At 40.5% G+C, this 9,171-nt stretch overlaps 1 protein-coding gene across 2 annotated transcripts in view; it reads right to left on the bottom strand.

Annotated features, from left to right (window-relative positions):
- The window catches only part of LOC140160810 (uncharacterized), a 64,914-nt gene extending 55,961 nt beyond the window's left edge, over positions 1 to 8,953 (bottom strand). Inside the window, exon 1 of one of the 2 annotated variants that reach the window (XM_072184120.1) lies at positions 8,702 to 8,953. The gene's annotated coding sequence lies outside the window, so the exon portion shown is untranslated. Of the gene's footprint in view, positions 1 to 8,697 lie in introns of both variants that reach the window. The other variant, XM_072184119.1, reaches the window with a different exon arrangement.
- Between the last annotated feature and the right edge of the window lie 218 nt (positions 8,954 to 9,171).

Below are 9,171 nucleotides of genomic sequence, written 5' to 3' on the forward strand. Positions count from 1 at the left end.
TGCACTCTTAGTTTGCGTACATGTATGTGAATTACACGAACTATGAGTGCATTATCACATAATTTAGGGGTTCATTCATATATTTTCATGACTAAACGGTTGTTTATGCCCGAGGGCCGCCCCCGTTCATATATACCAGAACATTTTGCGATTCTTATTTCATCAAAATATTAACAAAAAATAACAATCTGAAACATCATTAAAAACCATGAATTTCGTTCGTTCTCCCTACCACTGCAATCGCACATCCGGGCCACCGGGCATAAACGCTGTTTATGCCCGGCTCTCGACCAATCACGCGCGCCATTATATAGCGCGTATGTATGAACATTGGGATCACCATCACCAAGCGAGTCACGGTTGCGTTGCAGCAAGCTGTCTTCCAGAACGGTAAACTGCATATCCATCAATACACGCTTTTTCAATGGGAAATGAACTTTGCTGCTTGGATGATGTCACGATGAGGTTAGCATTTATTCCGTATTGAAAAGCGTGTACTGACGGATATGCAGTCGACCGGCCTCCTTAACTCTTATGACTATCCACTCCGTCTATTCAGACAGACTTACTCGAGAACTCTAATGCTGGTTTCATACTTTCTGCCACTTGCCGCTGAGCGGTGTGATGCTTCATCATACCACTTGCACTTTTCTGCAAGCGGAGCGGCACGCTGATCAGCGACATGACTATGAAAGCCGATGTTGCCGCTCAGCATCGCCAAAAATCGTATCATGTTCTCATACGTCACAGCGGCACCGCTCCTGAGTTGACTTGAAGAGAACTCCTAGCGATGCTGCCGCTTGGGCAAAGCAGGGGAGTGATCGATATATCGTGTTGCTGCTGGTCACCGATGGGTTTCCGGCGCAACTGCGCAGTGAAGCAAAATCGTCGTCAGAACGGCAGGAAGGTATGAAATCAGCATTTAAGTTTCAAATTTGCCCACAACATTAAACACATTCAAAGCTAGAGTATGTTTATGTTGCTATCGTTTTTTAGCCGGTCAGCGCTTATACTTTCTATTGCGACAGTGCTGTAGCATTGGGTCATCATATTGTGGGGGGCACCGACCATGATTGGGGGGCACCAGGTCTGATTGGGGGGCACAAGCCATTTTCCTATGGGATTTTTAAAAATTTCAGATCGATTGGGGGGACATGTGCCCCCCCCCCATGCCCCTATGAGGCTAAGCCACTGAATTGCAACAGATTTATTCTGTTAATATTGAAATTTGAATGAAAGTTACTTTGATGAGTATAATCTTTTGAGATTGCCAAATTTTGAACAGTCCAAAATTTTGTTGAAGTCATGAAGTGTAATTTTAGCAACACTTTTGATGTGATCGCCTGTCATACTCATTGATCAGCTGTGTTTTACTCTGAACTTCTATATCACCCTTTGCACGTATCTGCCATCTTGCTACTAAAATGAGGACAATGAGGTTCTCCTGCAGATGTAATGTGCACTTTTGTTTCTCACACTTTTCTAGCAACGCGCCAGAAGGCTTTTGAAAAGGCCAACATGTACGCGGTAATTAAAAGCATGCATTTGACAGGCGTATGCACACACAGCACACACTTTGCAAGTAGAACCTAATTTTGACTGTGCGATTGGCAAATTGCTTTAGATGGTTTCATACTTCTTACTCAAGAACTCTTCGAATTTGCACACGATAGTTACGCTTTCGATGCTAGAGTATGTTGCTATCATTTTTCGGTCAGCATTGCAATTTTTTGCAACGGAGGTTATTTATTCGCAGCGATTAACGAATAGAGAGCAACTCTACTAGTCTTATTTAATACAAGACTGCCCTACCCCAACCCTAAACTCCATAAACGAGGACTGGACTCAAGTCTAGCAAGGTGCACCCTATTCGGTAATTGTACCATTTATTCTGTTCATTAATGTTGAAATTTTGATGAAAGTTATACATGTATAGATTAGACAACTGATCTTTTGAATAAAGATTGCCTATTTTGAACAGTCCAAAATTTTGTTGAACTGTAATTTTAGCAACATTTTTGATGCAATGGCTGGTTGTGATCGGCTGTGTTTACTTCTGAACTTTCATTGCTTTACACGAATGCGACTGTCTCTAGCCTCGAATGTGAAGCTTATCGGTGAGCAAATTCGTGGCTAGACTTCTCGAGCAAGCTTCCGCGAATCTGACTAGACTTTGAATGCAACAGTCTCAAATGTGAAGCTCATCGGTGAGCAATTTCATGGCAAGACTTCCCTAGACTGTCCCACAGTCTCGGTTCGGTCCGGCCTGGATAATGGAACGATAGGCCTACATAATAACATAATAGCCTATCAAAATATGCCATAGTCCTTCACCCCCGATTCTAAATACACAGCGTCCAAAACCAATTCACAGCACCCAAAACCAATTCCTCTTTCTACACAAATTGATGCCACTACACTAATCACACCTCCTATATTGAACGCTAAATTTCAGTGTATTGGGTTGATTTTTAATGCTATGTAATCTACATTACCAGTCGTTCTCCATGGACCCGAGGGAGGGTGTATTGGGTTGATTTTTAATGCTATGTAATCTACATTACCAGTCGTTCTCCATGGACCCGAGGGAGGGTCTAGACTTCCCGAGCAATGTTTCAAGACATATTGAAAAATATCAATGTTTTTTCCAACATTGATTTGTCAATGTTTTCAATCTAAACTCTTCAAAAAAAGTTTGGAAACTTTCCAAAACGGCTATATATCAGAAATATTTGTAATTTATTTCCATATTATTTCATATCAATACAAACATTGTTCTTTGCTGTCAAAAATGACCATAACTTATTCCACGGTTGAGTAACTGTCTTTGAAAGACAGAGAGGTCTTAAACAAAATGTGCCAAATCTGCCATTGTCTGCACCATATGTACATCAATGAACATGAGTAAGGAACATCACACTGTTTCATTAGTCTACGATTTCGAAGTGCTGACAGCCTGATGTACCGGTCTTCTGCAGCCGTTGTTTTTCTTGGGCGGCCACTTTAGGGTCTGTCTTTGACATCTCCAGTCTGACGAAACTTTACTTTTAGCTTGGAGATCATACTGCGGGAAACTCCAAAAGTTGTCGCAACTTGATTCTGAGGTACATGTATGCCAGCCTCAAGCTGACCATATATAGCTTGAACCTTCTGATAATCGAACCATGGTTGATTAGAACTTTCTTTGCAAATGACCAATATGAAGAACTGTTTAATCCCATCCTAGCCATTTTCATTCAAAACGATATAGGCCTACTGCAAACAACTTTTCATTCATTCTTTTATTGATGTATTAACCCACTCATTTTTTCATTCATTCAAAGCAATGAGATGAGCACAGAAAATGGTTAATTTGGCACATTTTCTTTGAGACCTCTGTGTCTTTCAATATCGTCACAAATGTGGTGTCCTTGTTGACAGGAAAGAACAATGTTTTCACTGATATGAAACAATATGCAGATAGATTTCAAAAATATCTGATATACAGCAGTTTTTGAAAGTTTCCAAACTGTTTTTTTTTTGAGGAGTTTATTAACATCAAATCAAATTGGGAATGTTCTAAAACATGATTCCATGAAAAGGGAATTAAATCGTACGTTTCTGACACTTTGTATTTTCTTGATTAATTCAAGGCGGTTCTCAACCCACGAGTCTCGCCTTCTTTCGCGACCCCTGCTTTCGTGATACTTGTGTTGAAGTAAATGAACCTGCAACAACCCATGGTGACCCCAAAATGAAAAACCAAAAATGTGACTCTAAATGTTGACTGTACCCACCAAATTTCATGCCCATACAATAGTTTTGTAATTTGACCTCAGCTGACCCCTGGATGACCCCAAAATGACCTTCCAAAAATGTGGCTCTAAATGTTGACTGTACCCACCAAGTTCCATACCCATACAAGTTTTTAGTAATTTGACCTCCAATGACCCATGGGTGACCTCGGATGACCCTGAAATTAAATTTGTTTCATGCACATACAACAGTTTTGAATAATTTGACCTCAGATGACCCCTGGGTGACCAAAAATTTGGCTCTAAATGTTGACTGTACCCGTGACCAAGTTTCATGCCCATACAACAGTTTTTAGTAATTTGACCTCAGATGACCCTGAGTGACCTCAGATGACCCCAAAATGACCTTCCAAAAATGTGACTCTAAATGTTGACTGTACCCACCACAGGCCTTGCCGTTTGAGGCAAGCGATCGCTCTCGCTCGCCACCGCTCCCCCAAACTCAATTTCTAGCGAGCAATTTTCAACTCGCCAAAGACACTAAATATCACTTGCTGCGAATCGCCCAAAATTGAATCCAATATCAATTTACATGCAAGTCTCAGCACTTCATATCCTGTATCCGATCTACCGTAATAAGTTAGCCTTAAACCTGGATACGAAAGGTTGTGAAGCTTTGTGAACAGTGTGTAATATATTGTTTCATATTAGTTATACATGTACTAGATTTCGCGGTTCTCGGGTTGGGCGGTTCTCGTGATAGGTCTATCTCTAATTACCCAGCACCCGTTACCCATAATACTTGTCCTGACCTTTCAAACTACTACGATATACGTCCCTCAATGATTAAGACACAACTATCAACTCTTGTTTCGTAGCTGTGACGCTTACTTCGGAACCCATAATCTGAAAACCTATCGTTCGCCTATTCCAAGCCCTGTCCTGCTACCACATCGGAGGACCCAAAAATACCACGAAATTCTATTAGTGTCTGGATGTAGGCCGTCAATTCAATCGGGAGAAATGTGAACGCAAACGGGTTATACATGTATAGGCCTTACCATAACTGATGATTTTTATGTTAATCATGTCTTTAAAATAGGCCTATTTGTCTGATGAGATGCACCTGTTAGTCACACTGTAATGCTTTCCGATGCGCGATGCGGTACTCTGCGCACACTCCCGTTGATACGCCACGATAGGACACCGCGCGATTGGATATATCGCGGACAGAGGGACGGACGGACGGACACGCCATGATTAGTATTATGATATGAATGATTTTTCAGACCTAGCGAGTGATTCGATTAAAATGTAGAGAGTGATTCGACCACTCGCCTAGCATCATGCTAGCGAGTGATTGACCACTCGCCTTTAAAATCTAGACGGCAAGGCCTGCACCAAGTTTCATGCCCATACGATAGTTTTTGTAATTTTACCTCAGCTGACCCCTGGATGACCCCGAAATCACCTTCCAAAAATTTGGCTCTAAATGTTGACTGTATCCACCAAGTTTCATGCCCATACAACAGTTTTTAGTAATTTGACCTCAGATGACCCCTTGGTGACCTCAGATGACCCCAAAATGACCTTCCAAAAATTTGACTCTAAATGTTGACTGTACCCACCAAGTTTCATGCCCATACGATAGTTTTTAGTAATTTGACCTTAGATGACCCCTGGGTGACCTCAGATGACCCCAAAATGACCTTCAAAATTTGACTCTAAATGTTGACTGTACCCACCAAGTTTCATGCACATACAACAGTTTTAAATAATTTGACCTCAGATGACCCCTGGGTGACCTCGGATGACCCAGAAATGACCTTCCAAAAATTTGGCTCTAAATGTTGACTGTACCCACCACCAAGTTTCGTGCCCATACAACAGTTTTAAGTAATCTGACATCAGATGACCCCTTGGTGACCATGGAGACCCCAAAATGACCTTCCAAAAATGTTACTCTACAAAAAAACATGTAAATGTTGACTGTACCCACCAAGTTTCATGCCCATAAGATAGTTGTTATGCAGGAATCAAAGGGAATCTTGACCCTAGGCTACCCTCCTCAAGACTTTTCGCTTCCAATATCTTGGCTCTGAAGAAATCAGTCTTAGCCCTGATGATACCATTGACAAGATGGGCCTCATCACAGGGCCTGGTCAAGGTAACCCAAACGATCATGATCAAGATGAGATTTACACCATTTACGTTCTAATTTCCTGCGTTTTCTACGAGCTTCCTTGATTTCATCATTATACCAAGGTAGACGGCAGCTTAACAAACACACTCTTGGTGGTAACAGGTGCATAATATCAAGCAAATAATTACAAACATCAGTATAACATGTCACCATATCAATAAAGGGGCATTTCGTGATCCACAGCCTCATCCCCCCACTTTTCCCAAAAAAAGTTGAGATTTTTACACCACTGGATACCTCTGGCTACATAATGTTTATGTACCAAATATTTCTTGCAGATTAATTCGTTTAGCAAAAATATCGCCAAATTTGAATTTCGTTCTGGTGCACCAGAACGAAATTACAACGCATTGTCTATGGAGCAGTGTAATACACATAATCATGCATAACTCGCAAACGCAAAATCGGAATCAACTGAAATTTTGGAAATAAGCTTTTTTCGTGGATATCTACTGAAAAATGTCATAAAAAGAGGATGCTAGGATCACGAAATCCTCCTTTAATATCATCACTCTCAACACAGGATAATTTTTCTTTAAGTTCAGTACCAAAAGATGGTTGATATTACAAGATCAAGTGTGTTACCAAGACGATGAGTGGGTTTAGTAATATGCTGTTCAAAACCATTTGAAGACAGCAAATTGGAAAATTGAGACACATTGGATTTAGATGGTTTATTCATGTATGTTAAAGTCACCCAATAATATCAGTTTATTTGGGTCTAACACATATATATTTCATCCAGAAAATTGTCAACATCTTTCATAAAATCATTAATTTTGAGATTGCTATTACCATGGTGGTTCCCTATAAATACAGATAAACATCATTCCAGTTCGGATATCAGCTCGATCCACAAGGTGGATTTATTCACATTTCCAACCATATTTGTAGAAGCATTCCACATAAATTATGCAAATTACCAACTAAATGTGGATACTTTTCACCAAAAAACTTATCAGGTGATCAGCAGGTGTCTATCGTTCCTGCCACCAGGTTTCGTTACCCTACGTCCTACGGATCTTGAGATAGTTTGTCCACAAACTCCACTATCAATTTACGCTGATTTAGCATAAATTATGCAAATTAGCTAGATGTAAATTTGCATATTTTTCAACAAAAAACATATGATTACAGAGCAAACTTGGATATCATTCCTCCCACCAAGTAACGTCCCCGTCATCATCATGCACGTACATTGTAGCTCTTACGGATCCCCAGATACAGCTCCGGGCGGACACCCCTTCCCCCCCCCCCCACACACACACACAAGGACAGACAGAAATGCAGAATAGCACTTGATAAAGTCCCAATTCAGGTGTCAAAAAGGGGACAAAATTTATACAGGCAAAATTACAACCAAATCAGGGAAATCACATATGTCATTTGCTAAAAGTGACTGATAGTACATATTGGTATGATTTCTTCTTCTTCTTCCTGTGTAAGTGCAGACTTCATAAGAAGATAATCGCACTGCAGTGTGTTGTGCTCTCCGCATCCAAGATTTTGCAGACAGCAGAGTTCAGTGCAAAATATTTACAGTGATGTAGTGTGTTAAAAATACTATTATTTAAAGTTTGATTGAAGTACAGATTTCAATTAAATTATATCTAGAAGTCATTTTGTTGACTTTGTGCTCATTATTTTAAAGCGCTTCACAAATTTTCAATGTAGTCAATGTTCAATGTTTTTTTGAACGTCACAACAGCTTGAATGATATTGACGTCCCAATTTAGAGAATTCTGAGCAACTCGGACAATTCAGTATTGAGTATAGACCTGGCAGAGCTGTATGTGTGGCTCACGCATGCAATATGAAGCAGAGCTGGATATAATAAGAATATAGTTAAAACTAAAGTTTTGTTTTTTAAACTTCCGTGGTCGTGCAGAGATGTAGACTTGAGTCGTGTGACTTGGACTCGAGTCTGACTCAAGTCACTATTTTGGGACTTGTGACTTGACTTGCAACTTACAAAAAATTGACTTGTTACCAACGCAAGTTAAGTCTGAGGTTACTTTCCTGTAAATTGCAATTTATGGATAGAATTTATGAATATTTTAGGCCTACAATAACATTAATGAATTATCTGCTGGCGGGCCTCGTGTCCCGCATAACCTGAACTGGAAATAAATAAATACATAAATAAATAGTGCCCTAAATCAGCGACACAGGCTCGGCGTGGGAAGTAAAAAGTATGTCAGGTTGAAAACTCGGAGTCCTGTCCCAGCAAACACAAAACTGCTGAATAGACTTGTAGTGACTTGTGACAAGTTGTGACTTACTTGCGACTTGACTTGTGATTTGATGACTTTGACTTGACTTGACTTGCAACTTTTTCAAAATGACTTGACTTACTTGGGACTTGGACAAAAGGACTTGTGACTTGGACTTGACTTGCAAAAAATGACTTGTTGACATCTCTGTGGTCGTGCCTGTGCGTATCGCGTACACGAGCGTAAACGCAAAAGCAATAAACAATCACGCTGATTGGCTGATCAATGCACTTGACAACAAGCCGGCTGACCCATTGGTCTTGGTAGCGTAGGCAACCTTCCTTGTCACTTACGCGATCGCAATTCACCAGCTCATTATTAGTTCCAGTATCTGTAACTTTAACATTATGACATTATCTGATTCAGGTCCATAGATGTCATTATGTTTATGATAAAGACTGAAGTCTTGCTGGCAGGACTACCAGCTCATCATGAGCTTTTAAAAAAACAACTTTAGAAGATAAGTAGATTGTGAGTTTAAGCTTACCTACTCTGTGACACTGTACGTGCTGTACGACTACGAGATAGCACAGCTGCTGTCGCTGTCGGCAGTTGTGCAAGCACATCAATGCTGCAGATGCATGGATTTCAATCAGTGAACTGTATATACAACCGAGAAACTAAAGCTCGCCGAATACTCGTTGACAAGCAGACAGCAAATGTGCACTACGGTTGTAAGAATGTAAGTCCACTGAACAGTCAGATATGTACGCTCTTCGTCCATGTCAATAATGCGCAACACAGTTTGAAGCTGAATTTGTACTCCATCGCTGAGCGACGAGCGATTGGTATTTTGACCAATGAGGTAGCTCGCTTTTTCCAACACAACAAAAAGTGCTCTATCTCATTGGCTCAAAACCAATCGCTATCACAGCGATGTTGCACAAATTCAGAGTAAGGTGGCACACCACTAAATAAAACCTCCTGCTCCCGCAAACTAAAAGAAACGTAACAAGAAATG

The sequence above is a fragment of the Amphiura filiformis genome, chromosome 9 (genome assembly GCF_039555335.1).
Source record: "Amphiura filiformis chromosome 9, Afil_fr2py, whole genome shotgun sequence".
In the NCBI taxonomy this organism is placed as follows: domain Eukaryota; kingdom Metazoa; phylum Echinodermata; class Ophiuroidea; order Amphilepidida; family Amphiuridae; genus Amphiura; species Amphiura filiformis.